This window comes from Sus scrofa, chromosome 3 (assembly GCF_054392235.1).
Source record: "Sus scrofa isolate SSC_HxYL_T2T_F1_AM1 chromosome 3, Sscrofa_HxYL_maternal_Yorkshire_Landrace_v2.0, whole genome shotgun sequence".
Taxonomy (NCBI): domain Eukaryota; kingdom Metazoa; phylum Chordata; class Mammalia; order Artiodactyla; family Suidae; genus Sus; species Sus scrofa.
In genome coordinates this window covers 83897283-83912874 of record NC_139385.1, presented here as the reverse complement: position 1 = coordinate 83912874, position 15592 = coordinate 83897283, and the positions used below count along the sequence as shown (strand labels likewise).

Below are 15592 nucleotides of genomic sequence, written 5' to 3'. Positions count from 1 at the left end.
CACATCTGAGGCATATGGAAGTTCTGGGCTTGGAGTTAAATTGGAGCTACAGCTGCCAGCCTACACCACAGCCACAGCTACGCCAGATCCCAGCCACATCTGCGACCTATACTGAAGCTTGCAGCAATGCCGGATCCTTAGCCCACTGAGCGAGGCCAGGGATCTAACCTGCATCCTCCCTGATACTAGTTGCTCTTAACCTACTGAGCCACAGTGGGAACTCACATACATAATATCTTAATAAGCTTGACTTTTTTAAAAAGCACAATAAGTTAAATGTGACCTTCTATATAATAGTGGGGGACACAGTAGTAAATAATACCAGAAACCCAAACAGCAGCAGAACAAACCATTTTTAAAGAACTAGTTTCTGATCTTTCAAGGCTGACCCTCTAGCCTTGAAAAACCCTCCTATGATGCAGTACTTTGCCTGGTACTGGTAGCCTCATTTCAAGGTGCCATCTGGGTGCTGGGAAGGCATCCCTTTCAGCCCTTTCTTGAATAGGCCGCAAAGGACCTCCACATCCACAGCCACCTGGCCCACTGATTGGCTGAATCAAAATGACTGACATCCTGAAAGGCAGAGCCCACCCTTGCTGCCTCATCCAAAGGCCCCACCCACACCACCTTACAAGTGTGGCAATAAACACACATTGAACTGTGCGATGGTGTACCAGGAGGATTCCAAAGCAGGAATGGAGACCTCTTTTCAAAATCTAAATAACTTTGAAAAGACTATTCTAGTGGGTAAAATGGAATGGAGAACCTCCAATAGGAGAGCCACCAAGATAGTTACAGATTAGCTCAAAGGCTCACTCTGCAAATCAGAGCCCCACCTTCTTTGCCCTCCTTCTCATTTCCCAGTGTAACTGACCTTTCTGGGGCTGCACCACCCATCTGTAAAATCCTGATGAACCCAATCCACAACAATAAAAACGAGGCTCCTTGCATAACTAAAGCTATAGATCTGCTTTATAACATTGTCAGCTTAATTAAGTATTGCTTCTTGGGTGTCCCAGTTGCAGAATTTATGGATTTGCATCCCATTATTATAAGTCACCCTAATAGATTTGTCACTTAGTATCCTCTAGCTATTTTCATTTTGTGTTTGAAGTTGACTAATGTTTAACATCATGGTTAAGATGAAAGGCTCCGATCGAATGAAAGAGCAAACAGTATGAAACAGAACAGCAGACATTCTTTAATTGTGGAAAAATTGGAAAATATACAAAATTAGAGAACACACCATAAGGAATCCCAAGTACTACTCATCACCTAGCCTCAGAGTAGACTGCAGTTTTCCCAGGTGAGTATAGGTTATGCCTTTTGTGCCAAAGTAATTTTTTCTTTTTTACAGTTGCACCTACAGTATACAGAAGTTCCAGGACTAGGGGTTGAATTAGATCTGCAGCTGCAGGCCTACACCACAGCCACAGCAACACCGGATCAAAGCCACATCTGTGACCTATGCCGTGGCAACACAGGATCCTTAACCCACTGAGCAAGGCCAGGGATTGAACCCACATCCTCATGGACACTATGTCAGGTTCTTAACCTACTGAGCCACAGTGGGAACTCCTCAATGTAATTATTAAAAACACTTTCTGAATTTATCAACTTCACCTCTGGGTGAGTCTTCTTAGAGAATCTGCACACACTGCAGGGGGCACACTAGAGCTGATGTCCTCAGGGTAACACAGTCTATTTGAACATCACCCTGGAAGCTTTTTCCAGGTAGTGATTCAAGGATTGAGATATTGAAGCCCCTGCGAAAGATATGAAATCCTAGATCTAGTCACCAGATGATGATCGCAGTTGATAAATTCAGAAATAGTAACATATGCATATTATTTAGAGATACGGAAGTAGCTATAGAGCATGGAAAGCACAGCTAAAATTGGTTTGCCTGTGGATAAAGGATGTGGAGCAAGGCAAGGATTGTTGCTTTCCATTGGAAGCCCTTCGGTCCCATTAGAGTTACTAACTATACACGTGCCTTGCCTTAAAAACAGTAAAAATGGGGGACAGGTGATGAAGAAAGGAAAATAATGGTATGTTTCATGAAATCCAAGACAGAAAGTCTTGTACCGTATACAGAGGGAACAAGCATGGAATGGGTTAAGCTGGATGCTGCATAACTATGGTAACAGATGTAGCTAATTTAGGATACAAATGAGGGTGTTGGAAAGATCTAAGAGAAACAGAGGGAAAGAGAATAAATTCTAAATAAAGGAAGGCTGAGATGATCAGTAAAGATGCTCCACCGCCTGACACAAGTGAAGAGGGAAAGAACTGAACCTGCCCTCACTTTTCTGGTGTCTTCTCACCATGGATTTTTAGACATGAAAGCCAAGAAATCCTTATATGAGCTCCATGCAAAGTAAAGAGAGCAAATGTGATGACATTTACATTCATTAAAGTAATATGCATGGAAAAGCATGTCCGTTAAATGAAACTCTGTCTTCATGTATTTCAGAGTTTAATAACTTCATTTTTCTTTGAGAAAAACAATTTATAAATGACATTTAAATGCACATGTATTGGTTTTCCCTTTAATAGAATGATTCATGATTGAGCATATGCAGTTAACCACCCCTTTCAAAATTCCACCGAAAATTATTGCAGGAATATAAAAATAGGAACAAAGTCTGCATCACTTCTCGTTACCGGGAAGACTGTCATCCATATGGCAGAGTCTGTGAGGAATCAGTGTCTTTGTAACATCGATTCTTCCCATCCAGCAACATGACATGCAATTTCTAGAGTAAATGCTGGCACTACCTACTTTCTGTGAAAATTGACCATTTTATCAAGAGGTTCACATATGTTAGGATACAATAATGCATAGTGTTCTTATGATTTCAAATCTCTTCTTCTCTCCTTTCAGTCCATATTTCAATTCTAGTATCATTCTTTTTTTCTTTTAATTAGGTTTGCTGGAAGTCTGTCTATTTGGTTGGCATGGCAGGTGGAGGAAAGGGCCTGTAAGAGGTGGGGAGGTGAGGAGCAAGGGCGTGTGCAGAAAGATGGCCCAGCCTACCAGGGCTCAGGTGTGAAGGAAAGAGACGGAAAGCAATAGAGGGAGGCAGGGAATTTGGGCTTTATCCTGAGGGCAGAGAGGTGACAAGATTTGATTTTGGAAAGCTCACTGCGGATGGATGGAGGGAGGTCGGGCTCGATACAGGGAAGACACGTGGGAGGTTCTGGAGTAAGCCAGAGCTCTAGCAGATGGTATGGCTGTGTGAAACGGACCCCCGGGCACCCTAGACCCTCAGGGGGCAGGACAGCCGCCTCAACAGAGAGACCAAAGTCTAGCTGGGCTTTCATGGAAGCTACTAGAACTGCAATCTCTGTGGCCACCTCACGGGAGTCAAGCAGCTTCCTCTCCAAATTGACAAGGGGAGTAGGGGGCTGACCTATGATCTCTCTCCTGTCTGTTTGAGGGAGTTTTTGCTGTCTCCTCGCCTTGCCCCTCCCCTATTGGGCCTAATATGGCTATCAGCCCCGAGGTTCCAAGTCCATGCCTGGTCAAATCAGCCGGAGGGGGGCAAGAGGGTATCAAACAGGCCTTCGAGCTGCCACTCACAGAAGCCAGAGGGATTTGCTACTTGGCATAATTCGTCTTTTCCAGCTACCTCAAGGCTGGGCCCAGGGAAAAGCATTCCAGATATTGTACAGAGCCCCAAAATCTGTTTTCTGGCAACCACATCCTAAATTCCCTGGCCTCCAGGTCCTGCCTGGGTTGCCTGTGGGGTGAGGGACTGAGTCAGATCAAATGTTAGGGATATTTACTGCTGGGCCAAGTGGCATTTATTTATGTACTTCTGTACCTTTATTTTTATTTTTATTTTGGCCATGCCCATGGCATGTGGAAATTCCCGGGCCAGGGATAGGACCCACACCACAGCATCAATCTGAGCCACTTCAGCAACAACACCAGATCCTTAATCCATTGAGCCACAAGAGAACGCCTATATCTTTTAGCTGCAACTGTTGGGTTAATGCAAACCCGCCTGGTTTGAAGCTTTACTGGGAGCTCCCTCAGCACATCTCAAGACTGAGGGTTCAGCCACTCAAGTTGGATGATGATGATAGTGTCTCTAGAGCCTTTTAGGGTTTTTTTGGTTTTTTTTTTTTTTTTTTTTTTTTTTTTTTTGGTTTTTTGTTTGCTTGTTTGGCCATGCCCACAGCATGTGGAAGTTCCCAGGCCAGGGTTGGAACCTGCACCACAGCAGTGACCAGACTGCTTCAGTGACAATGCCAGATCCTTAACCCACTGCACCACAAGGGAACTCCCCTAGAGACTTTTGATTTATACCCTCCCCTACCCGCCAGCCACACCACAGCCCATCCAGGCCTAGTGCATTGAGCTTGAGGATTATTCCAGGACACAACTGGAGAACAGGCCTGCCTCTTCCCAGGAGGGTTCCTTATTGAATCAGGGGCTGGCTGATGATGGTTGGCACCATCTGCACCATTTCTCGTGGAGAGTCCTTAAGACTCTGGGCCCATTGTTTGCTCTCTCCCTGTTCTCTAAAACTAGCATAGAGTTCCCTGCCTTCCTTTGCCTGGCACTGTCCTGGTTTTTGCACAAAAAGTCCCCTCTCCCAGGAAACCCATCGCTCCTGGGCAACCAGGGTCTTAAGTAACATACCATCAAATAGAACTCTGGGTGTGTGTCCCTGAATTAAACGCATATGTCTATGATATGTGCATATCAAAGGAGAGCCATCAAAAGCACGATTATAGTGGGAGGCTAACATAGTTCTTGTAATCTCTGACAGGTCACCTAGGTACCAAGAGAATTTTAAAATAGATTTGAACAATATACTCGGTAAATTTGTTTTAATCCTTACAATCATACATCGTACTCCACAGAGAAGAGACTTTCTTTTCACTTCATTCAATAACGTTGGCAAATCTTTCATTGGTAGTTTATTCTGGAAGATTGGCCAGGATGAATTTTTATGGAAAGCTTGCCATTCCATAAGGTGCTCTTCAAGTCCAAGGGATTTTGCTATTGTTGTTGAAGACAGAGGCAATTGTTGGTATTACTGCTTTAACATTCTTTCAGCTAAAACAGTGGCAGTCAAGATAGATGGAGTCGGAGTTCCTGTCGTGGCTCAGTAGTTAACAAATCCGACTAGGAACCCTGAGGTTGCAGGTTCGATCCCTGGCCTCGCTCAGTGGGTTAAGGATCCAGCATTGCCGTGAGCTGTGGTGTAGGTCACAGACATGGCTCAGATCCCGCGTTGCTGTGGTTCTGGTGTAGGCTGGTGGCTACAGCTCCGATTAGACCCCTAGCCTGGGAACCTCCATATGCCACGGGACCGGCCCCAGAAAAGGCAAAAAGACAAAAAAAAAAAAGATAAATGGAGTCAAATTTGGGGCTGTGGTCTCCCTTTGAGAGATTCAAAATTCTATTTCAAGAATCTTGAGTCTGTCCTTGCCCACAACTCAAAATGCCCAAACTATACAGAAATCACTTTTGAAGGAAAAAAATATCTTGCAGACCAAGGGTTGACCTAAGTCACTTTCATGAGAATATAACTTAAATATGTACCCTCATAAAGACCAGTCTTCAATACTTACACTTTATAGCTTTTACATAACTAGAATGCCAAAATGAATGTGCAAATAAATACATCTAACTTTAAAATATCAAGGTAATAAAATCAATTTACTGCAACAGAGAATATTGTTTTTTGCTAAAAGTAAAATACCATTTGGGTTTAAAAACAGAAAGATGGATCCTCAGGTCTAGTTACTACATGTTCTCATAATCTGGATTTTTACTTCAACATACTAACACAGACATACATAAACAATGCAAATCAGTATTAATAACTTCAAAAATGTGCTTGCTACTTGAAGATAATCCATGTATCACAGTTTAAAATTCTGGTAGCAAACCATCCTGAAATACATAAATGAAGTGCCATTTCACACTAACAAAAATAGTATTAACTGCTAACATTTATTCAACACATGTATGCTCCAAGTTTTTCACATGTAATACTTCTAATCCTCACAATCTTACTAGGAAATCAATACTGCATATTTATCCACATATTATGGTAGGAACAGAGAGCTTGAGTAACTTGCCCAAAGCCTCACGGCTAGTAAGCAGAAAAATGGATTTGAAGTCAGGCAGTCTGGCTCCACTTAACCCTTCCACCAAATTGCCCGTTTCATTGCTTTGGACATAAGGTACTTATTGGGAGGTTGCTAAAGCTGCATTAAATGGAGATCTAATCCAATTATTTTAAGACCAGTAATAACAACTTTTTCATTGCATTTTTACTACAACACCTGCAGCTAATAAATTGCTGCAGCTTGGTCCATGGGAAGGTAGAATTGGCCTGAGAGCTCCATTCCTTGCCAGTATAGCCGTGGTCGCCAGGAACTGTGCTTTTGAGTTTGGTGAGCCTGTGACCTGTTTGGACTCACCTCTCTCTCCATGTGTCTCTGTTTAAACTCCCCTCCCCCTCATCTGTGCTGTGGCTCCAGCCACCAGGCCTGCCCCTGGCCCACGTGGGAAGATGCAGAGGCAAAAAGAGGTGTCAGCACTGGTTTGTGGGTTGCCATCGAGATGATCCCGAACATGTTTTCAATATACATATGTAAGATTATCATGGAAACAAAACCACAGGTCTAAGGGACCTGTGCTATGACCATCAGGATCCCTCACACCAAGGGACACTCTAAATAAAAACAGCGGAATGAAATCTACTCTTGTGTCTGACAAGGACACGACTGAAGATGTCTTCCCAAACACTACATCATATCTGAAAAAAGTTCCTCTCTGCTCTCAGAATCAAGAATTGTTCAGGATTCCTGTTGTGGCGCAGCGGAAATGAATCAGACTAGTAACCATGAGGTGGCGGGTTCGATCCCTGACCTTGCTCAGTGGGTTGGGGATCCAGCATTGCTGTGAACTGTGGTGTAGGTTACAGATGTGGTTTGGATCCTGTGTTGCCATGGCTGTGGCTACGGTGTAGGCCGGCGGTTACAGTTCTGATTGGACCCCTAGGCTGGGAACCTCCATATGCCATGGGTGCAGCCCTAAAAAGCCAAAAAAAAAAAAAAAAATAGAATTGTTGTGCTTCTCTGAAGAAGTTTTTATGTTGTGCTTTTATGTCTGGACATGTGATATTTTGTGTTCCGTGCTCTTCCTGCACAGCTCATCACAACTTGTAATCAGATATTCATTTGAGGGAGAGATTCCTTCCTGAACGTCCCTTTCTTGCATTAGGCAATAAGTTTCCTCAGAGCAGAGACCACATCTGTCTGCCTCACCCCTTTGTTCCTGGCACTTCTCACAGAACATGTGTGGAGCAGGTCCTCACTGAATGTTTGTTGAGTGAAAAAGAGAGTGAACAAGTGGGTGAATAAATAAAGCTATGACTGATGGGCTGGTCAAGTTCCCTTTTCGTATGAGCTGCTAGAAAGCTCAGAGCTAGATCTGTTTGCCCCTCATATGTTTGTATTTTTGTATTAGCCTCCTCCTTAATACACCTTTATGTCTCTGCCTTTAACTTCCTTTTTCTTTCCCATCTACTTCTATGTTAGTCCGCCTTGCTCTATTTTATGAATCCTTGTAAACCATCTTAAATCCCTTGTAGAACAAGGGGTGATAAATACATTTATAAGTCTTTTCATGTGTATTTAAAATCTTAACCCTAAACCCTCTGCCAACAAACATATTCAATCATCTGTAAACTTAAGAATAGCTGAGATTTGCTCATTCCAGCACCATATTGATATTTGAAGTAGATCCAACTCAAGCCTAGAAGCACATGCAGTGTGTCGTTTCAGGCAGTGTTATGTATTTTGTGACAAGCACATTTCTAATCGGGTGAGACAACTGGGTGGACAAGAAAGAACATAGGGCTTGCTACAAAAATGGTATGGATTTCAGATCAAAGAGTGATTTACCTTTAGTGGTTCTCTGAAGGGTATTGACAGTATACTAATAATGGGGGTTTGCTTTCACTGTGCCCTATTTTTTTGGGGGGGGGCAGGGAGTGAGGGTAAGCCAGAGAGGCCTAGGCAAGATTTTGGTCCACAGGCATTGGGAAAATCTGATCACTTTACGGAATGAAAGTAGAACATTACAAAGTAGAAATATTAAATAGCCTAAACAGATTTTAAACATCTCTAACACAGACTCTTCCTATGTCAGTGGGAGGAGTGACTTGCAAGTCTGAAACTTCACAGCTATCTCCCCTCATCTGAACTCATTTAAAACACTCTCACTTCAAAGGTTACCAACTATTTTTCCCTTAAAATGAAACCTCATTTTCAAACCCCATTAATCCCTCATCACACAAGTTCAATATCTCATGGATCTCTACTAGCTCCACACCCTAGAAGTGGAAGAAGGGCGTCTACTTCCCCCATCATTTGCTCCTGCTGCAATTTGGGGTTAGAAAGCACAAAATGTCCATTTAGGAAACAGATTTGATTTCTAGTATTTATAAGGTTCGTTTGAGTCAGTTGAATCTTAGCCGACAAACTGCAAGAGGAGGGAAGAGTGGGTGTAGAGAAACAGATGGGTAATAATCAAGTGTCAAAGATAAATGACAATTTTCAAAAGAATTTGATAGGGTGTGGGCTGGGGCTTTTCTCCCCTCCTCCTTCTTTTCTCTCTCTCCCTCCCCCCCCCCCCTTTTCTTCTTCTTCTTTTCTTTCTTTCTTTTTTTTTTTTTTTTTTTTTTTTTTTTGGCAGGGGGTGGGGATTAGAGAAGAGAAAGGGGGAGAAAAGGCAAGACAATAGGCTAGACCCGAGCGCCTGATCAGCATCCTAAAGCAGTTTGCCCCTCCCTTCCCCCCCAACACCAGGTAGACTGACTACGGTCGCGATTTCAAAACAAGCAGACGCTGTCCTCCGCCTCCCTGGTGGAGGGCGGCCTCCTCCCGGGTGCTGGAGGGCCGGGGAGGCAGGGGAAAAGAGCCGAGGGACGATGAAATCTAAGAGATGAACAGATTGGCCGGACCTCCTCGGGGACAGTGGCCTTTTTTTCCCTCCAAACTGGTGCGGTCGCATAAAAATTCAACCCACTCGGGTCCGCTCACGTGCCCGCGCCCCTGCTCCCAGTGCAGGCGGCTGCCGACGCCGCACCTGCTCGCCCGCAGCTGCGGCGGAGCGCGGCGCCTCAGCGATGGCGAGGCCGGGGGAGCGCGCCCAGCCCTGCCATGCGCGCCTCGCCGCTTCCCCGGAGGGCGGCGGCCGAGCGCGAAGGGGCGGGAGGGGCGGCCCCGCCCGGCGGAGCTCGCCGCCCGCTGGCCCGCCTGCCCGCCTGGACCGAGAAGAAAGCCCCACCTGTCAGACGCTGCGCTCCGGGCGAGTGGGTCCGGCTGTCCCCAGGCAGAGGCCAGAGCTTGGAAGCCCGGCTTTCCAAAGAACCTCCAATGTTACATCAGCAACAAAAACCTTTAGGCATAAAGCACAGCCGCGGGTAAGGGCTGCATCGCACTCATTAAGACAAGCTCACCGTTCTGGACCAACCAGCTCCCGCTCGGTGGAAGGATGCTGTAGGGGTCTCAAATTCGATTAAAATAAACAAAACCAAGGCCAGCCCACGGCGCCCACTCCCAAGATGGGCTTACCTCCTGCACGGCATCTTATCCATCTCTGGTCTTCCACTGCGGGTTGTGGGGTTTGGTTTGTTGGCTGTTGTTTTTCTTTTTTGGATCTGCTCGATAAATGAGCCCAGCTAATCGTCAGGGCAATGTTTTCTACTCATCCTGCAGCCCCGCACTCGCCAGAGCTGCCTGGAATTCCACCAGCAATGCAGCTTCTCCGCGTCAGCGGTAATTACAGACAACAGAGGCTGCTACTCCTTGACAAAAGGCTTTCGTTGCCGTTCGTCCCTTACAGCCGTGCTGTCAGAATTAAATCCATTTCCCGCACCAGGCGGGGAGGAAATGAGAGCTCTCTTGGCCGTGTGCGCTGACAAAAGAATGCTTGGCGGTGCCCACAGCGCCCCCTCTAGCGGGCCGCTGCCCGGCCACCCGAGCGAGGGCCGCCGTGCTGCAGTGCCCCCGCCCGCAGCCTGCCGCCCGCGCTGCCGCAGTCCCGCCGCCCAGGCCCTCTGCCCACGGCCACTCCCGCACCGCGAGCTGCTCGGAACAGCCAAGAGCCAACGTGAGCATGTTGTTGCTCGGAAGAAAATCTGAAACGTGAGCTCTGTTAGAGGATGTATCCTCCTGGGATTAAATAGGAAAAAGTCTTGTTCCTGTCTGGAAAGGACACTTTGCCTTGAGAAGACCAATTCAATTAGTGATTTTAATAGCAATTGTTCAACCGTTTGAATTCCAAGGCTTTTTAATCCCTATTCTAATGCTGATTCCGTTTTCCACGTGGGCAAAATATTTGCTATTGCCCTACCCTCTTAGGCTATGTATGGGCCCAGGTCCCTCCAATTCTCACTATTTCCTCCTCTCACTCCCTCCTCTCCCCAGTCTCCCACCCCAGAAGGAACAGGTGTTTCGTGAATGGGCAGCTGGATGGAGCACCAGAATACGTGGTTACAGTCTCAGACCTCCCATTAAGTAATTAGCTGTGTGACCCTGATGAAGTCACTTAACCTCTCTGGGCCTTATTGTCTTAACTCTGTAAAATGGTAGTATACCTAAGGCAACTCTCACTTCTACTTTCTGACGGTGTTTCTCAATGTGTGGCCCTCAGAGAAGAGGGATGTCGGGTGGCAGCTTGGGACTTTAGACCCTCATATTCTCCATCAACCCCAAAGCTCCCCTAAATCAACATTCATGCCAGATGTTTTTAAAAATGTGATGGCAGGGCAAGTACAGCTTCTAGAAAAGCCTCTGGTCACTGCCCCCATCCAGATCATGGCCCCTCTGCTCCCTCAAGGTTCTGGGGCAACACAGCCGCATAAAAATCACCAGACCCCACTACAGCACTGCTGCAGAATCAGAATTTCTGGAGCTGGGGCCAGAAACCCATGTTTTTAACAAGCATTCCTAACGATTCCTTTGAAAACTAACGTATGAGAAATGCGACTGTACTTGAGCTACTACCAGTGTAGGAAAGAAGAAAGTGCCCACTACAAAAGCCCTAGGACACCTGGCAAGCACTGCATTTCAGGGGCCAGAGTGAATTTTGCCTTTCTTCTCTAGCTCCCCCAGCCCCTCCAACCCCTGGTCTCTAGCCTTACTTCCCCACTCAGTGCTTCTCATCCGTTCCCACTTCATCCTCAGAATCACTCAGCAGAAGCCCTCTCCCCATTCTCTCATCAAAATCTGCTAGAATTACAAGCAGCTCAGCCACCAGGACCTGAAGTCTGTCTGGCCAGAACCAGGAAATGACATGTTTATTGAGACACTCAGGTGGCCTGAGCACTATTGGTGCTGAGCAATAATATCTGAGAAGTTGGAACTGCCTTCTCCAGAGCCCCAAAATCACAGGTATGGTAAGCCCTTTTCTAAAACAGAACCCAAAAAGGGAAGAGAATTTTTGTTTAGTCTAGAAATAGCAGGTTTCATAAATCCCCTTGGTCATGTTCATCACTCAACATTTTCTCTTCCTGGTGTGTCCTTAAGCTTTCTCAAACTAATAATAGCAAACTCTTGTTTGGTCCTGCCATTGCATTTTGATCATTATCCTACAAGAACGCTATGAGGATGGAAATATTATTATCCTATTTAATAGATGAAGAGACAGAGGCGCAGAGAGGTTAGGTTACTTCCCAAGGTTCCACAGCTAGTAGGTGGCCAAGCCAGGATGCAAACTCAAGCACCATGGCTCCATAGCTGAGCCCTAACCTTACACATGGCCTCTCAGAGGAGACAAAAAAATTTACTTTACAAGCAGAATTAATCCTCCTACATGGTTGGTGGAAAGGAAAATTGCCACACCACTGTGGAAAACCATATGGGGAATTCTCAAAAAACTACAAATAAAACTACCGTGTAACCCAGCAATTCCACTCCAGGGTATATATCAAAACAAACAAACAAACAAAAAAAAACAGAAAAAGCTAATTTGAAAAGACACAAGCACTGCAATATTCATAGCAGCATTATTTACAGTTGCGAAGGCAGGAAAGCAAACTAAACGTCCATCCATAGATGAATGGATGAAAAAGATGAGGTATATATATATATATATATTGGACTGCTACTCAGCCATAAAAGAAGAATGAAATTTTGCCATTTGCAGCAACATGGATCGACTTGGAGGGCATTATACTGAATGAAACAAGTCAGACAGAGAAAGATAAATACCGTATGATATTTATATGTGGAATCTAAAAAAAATACAAGAAATTAGTGAATCAAACAAAAAAAAATAAAGCAGACTAACAGAATAAACTAGTGGAGAGAGGGAAGCTGGGAGAGGCGATATAGAAGTAGGGGATAAAAAGGGAGTTATGACAGGAATATACAAAATCTTGTGTGTGAAACTTTTGAAAATTATAAAGTGCTGTAGAATTTAAAGAATAGTTCATTCAACTTTTTAGAAGTTTTTCCAAAGACTAAAAAAAAGCAGACTAAGACACTAATAAAGTCGATAAAACTGATACACTCTCCTCTTCCCCAAAAAACTGATTCTGCTTTGATTATGCTCTTCTAGCCATCACAGAATCTTAAAAAATATATATATCCCTTCATCTTCTTCCAGATGCCGTCTAAATATGATATCTGAATATGGTGAGTGCTTGGAAGATTAGCACCATTCTGTGGTTTTACAAATTGTTCAAATATCAGATAGGAAACCAAACTTCATTGTATTAATTTCCATAGTAATAGTCCATATGGTTCTCAAAGTTCTCACTCAATTCCAAATTAACTTTGAAATCGAACTAGTTGACTCCACACAATATCACTAGAATTCAAATTTCTTGATGCAGAAAGCTCAAGATGCCCGGCCCTTAAACGGGGACAGGAGAGCATAGCCAACTCCACGTCAGACCCAGAAAATCACATTTGCCTGGCCTCTAATGGCCAGATAGTTTAAAATTAGACTTTCTAACTGATCTGTGATAAAATTATTTCTAATCTCCAAGTCTCTTGACAAAAATGTTTCTAACCAGCAACAACTTGTTAAGAGAGCAGATGGCAGTGTAACAGACACCTGCAGTGTCTAACAGACTTATGTGGCAAGGAATTGAGGGTGATATCTGGCCAAAAACCAGCTAAAAACTGAGGCCACCAGCCCAAAAGTCCTAGAGAAAATAAATTCTGCTGATACCCACTTAAGCTTGGAAGCAGATCCTTCCCCAGCCAAGCCTTCAGCTGAGACCCCAGCCCAGATCAACACCTGCCTTGAGAGAAGCAGAGGACCTAGTTAAGCCAGGCCGAAGAAGGACTTCTAACCTGTAGAAACTGTGACATAATAAATGTGTTGTTTTAAGTTTGTGGCCATTTTTTGCACACCAATAGATAACTGAAACAGGGCCTTAGCACTCTCCAGGATCAGGCATTCTTATGAACAGCTTTCCCCAGGGCATGCTGGAGGTGCTGAAGGAACTGACACCCCAGGGAGTCAGCTCTCAACCAATGGCCATCAGGAGTTAGCAGGTAAAAAGCCCGGCTACCTCCTCTCTCAGTGTTCTGAGGAGGACACCTCGGAGGCATTGTGCGTAGGCCCCCAGCATGGCTGAGCCTCAGTTGGCCACAGCAGTCACCCGTTCAGCACACATATTTATAGTCTGGCTTCTCTTCCTTGTATCATTTCCCACTCTCCTGTTGGTGCTTCCTAGGCTTGCCCCCAAATAAAATACCAATCATGGCCTACTTTTAGAGAAATCAAATTTAAGACAGAAGAGAAGGGGGAAAGACAGTGCTTTCAAAGCAAGACCAATGATAAATTCTAAGTCTAGATCTCCTGAAGACACCGCTCTTCCAACAAACGAAAATTCAGCCAACCCTGTGGCTGTGGAAAGAGAATGAATCTGGGTCCAGGGCCTGGGACTCCAGTCTTAGTCCTACAGACAGTGTGGCAACTCTGACCTCGAGGCCCAGCTATGAAGAGGGTAACATGCTAGCCCTCTGTTATGGGCTGACTTGTGCCCCCCTGCCACCCCCACATTCCCATGTTGAAGTCCTAGCCCCTAGTACCTCAGAATGTGACTGTATTTGGAGTTAGGGTCATCAAAGAGATAAGGTGGTAAATCAACGGAATAATTAAGAGATTAAAAAATAGCTAGTGTGAGTGGGCCCTAATCCAAGAGGATGCTGCCTTTTTTTCCCCCTCTATAGCCTCGCTGTGGCATATGGAAGTTCCCAGGCCAGGGGTTGAATCAGAGCTGCAGCTGTGACCTACGCCACAACTTATGGGCAACATCTGGTCCTTAACCCACTGAGTGCGGCCAGGGATCAAACCTGCATCCTCAAGGAGACAGGGTCAGATCCTTAACCCACTGAGCCACAGTGGGAACTCTGGATGCTGCCTTTTAAGAAGAGATGTGGACACAGAGTGATGCAGAGAGAAGACAGCCATCTACAGCCAAGGAAAGAGGTGTCAGATGAACCCAGCTCTGCTGACACCTCAATCTCTTGATCTCAGATAAATTTCTGGAATTCAACCCCCCACATTTCATCTATGGTACTTGGTTATGGCAGCCCTAGAAAATGAATAGCCTCCTCCCACCCAGGGTTATCGTGCAAACAAATGGGATGCCAAATGAAGGTACTTCCAGTCTTATTAGTGATTAAAACGAGACCACTGGCAACTGGCCCCCCATCCACATGAGGGAAGAGCCATGCAGGGACGCACCACCTGCGATTGGTGTGGAGAGGCCCTGGACTCCATTGGAAAGGCAATCCTTGATAAAAAGTGGAGAACTTGGCTAATGGTGATATAGGGCTTTGTCAAAGGTAGAACTTGCAAGTGACGATGCTGGATATGTAGCAGAGATTTTTAGGCTAAATATTGAAGGTACAACCTGGGTCCTCACTGCTCATAGTAAAATACAGAGAAAAGAGATGAGCTAAAGGAAGAATTGTTAGACAAAAAGGCACCAGAACTTGGAGAGTTAGAAAATTCTCAGCCTATCTATATTGCAAAAAGGGAGAAAGCTTGCTCTGAAGAGAGTACTACGAGTATAGCCAAACAACCTTTTGATCAAGAGATCATGGGTACAGCTCGTGGACTTCATCAAACATCTCAGCAGAATCCAGGAAGACAGGTGGGGATCACACCAGCAAAAACAACGCCAGTTTGAACTAAAGGGGACAGAGAAAGCGGAACAGAATGAAGGCGGTCAGGACAAGACCACAGAGCTAAGTCAGCTGCAAATATGCACTATTATTTCCAGGAAAGGGAGTGACCCACAGGCCATCATTTGGGCGGCCACTTCGACTGCAGACCTAGAGGGTAAGTCTATTTCCTTATAAGAAAGAAAGAAAGAAAGAAAGAGGAAAAAAGACAGGAAAAAAAAGTCTTTGGGGGCTGTTTGAATGGGGAGTTAGGGGTGGAATGCTATGAACTGTATTGGGTTCCTTAAATATTCATACATTAAAGCCTCAATGCGACTGTACTTGGAGATAGAGCTTTTAGGAGGTCATTAAGGTTAAATGAGGTCATAAGGGTGGGGCCTTCATCTGATAGAATTGATATTCT

General features: G+C 45.0%; 1 protein-coding gene across 1 annotated transcript in view; it reads right to left on the bottom strand.

Annotated features, from left to right (window-relative positions):
* ADD2 (adducin 2) overlaps positions 1-9935 on the bottom strand; it is a 110763-nt gene extending 100828 nt beyond the window's left edge. The window contains exon 1 of the mRNA XM_021087396.2: positions 9613-9935. The gene's annotated coding sequence lies outside the window, so the exon portion shown is untranslated. The remainder of the gene's footprint in view (positions 1-9612) is intronic.
* Between the last annotated feature and the right edge of the window lie 5657 nt (positions 9936-15592).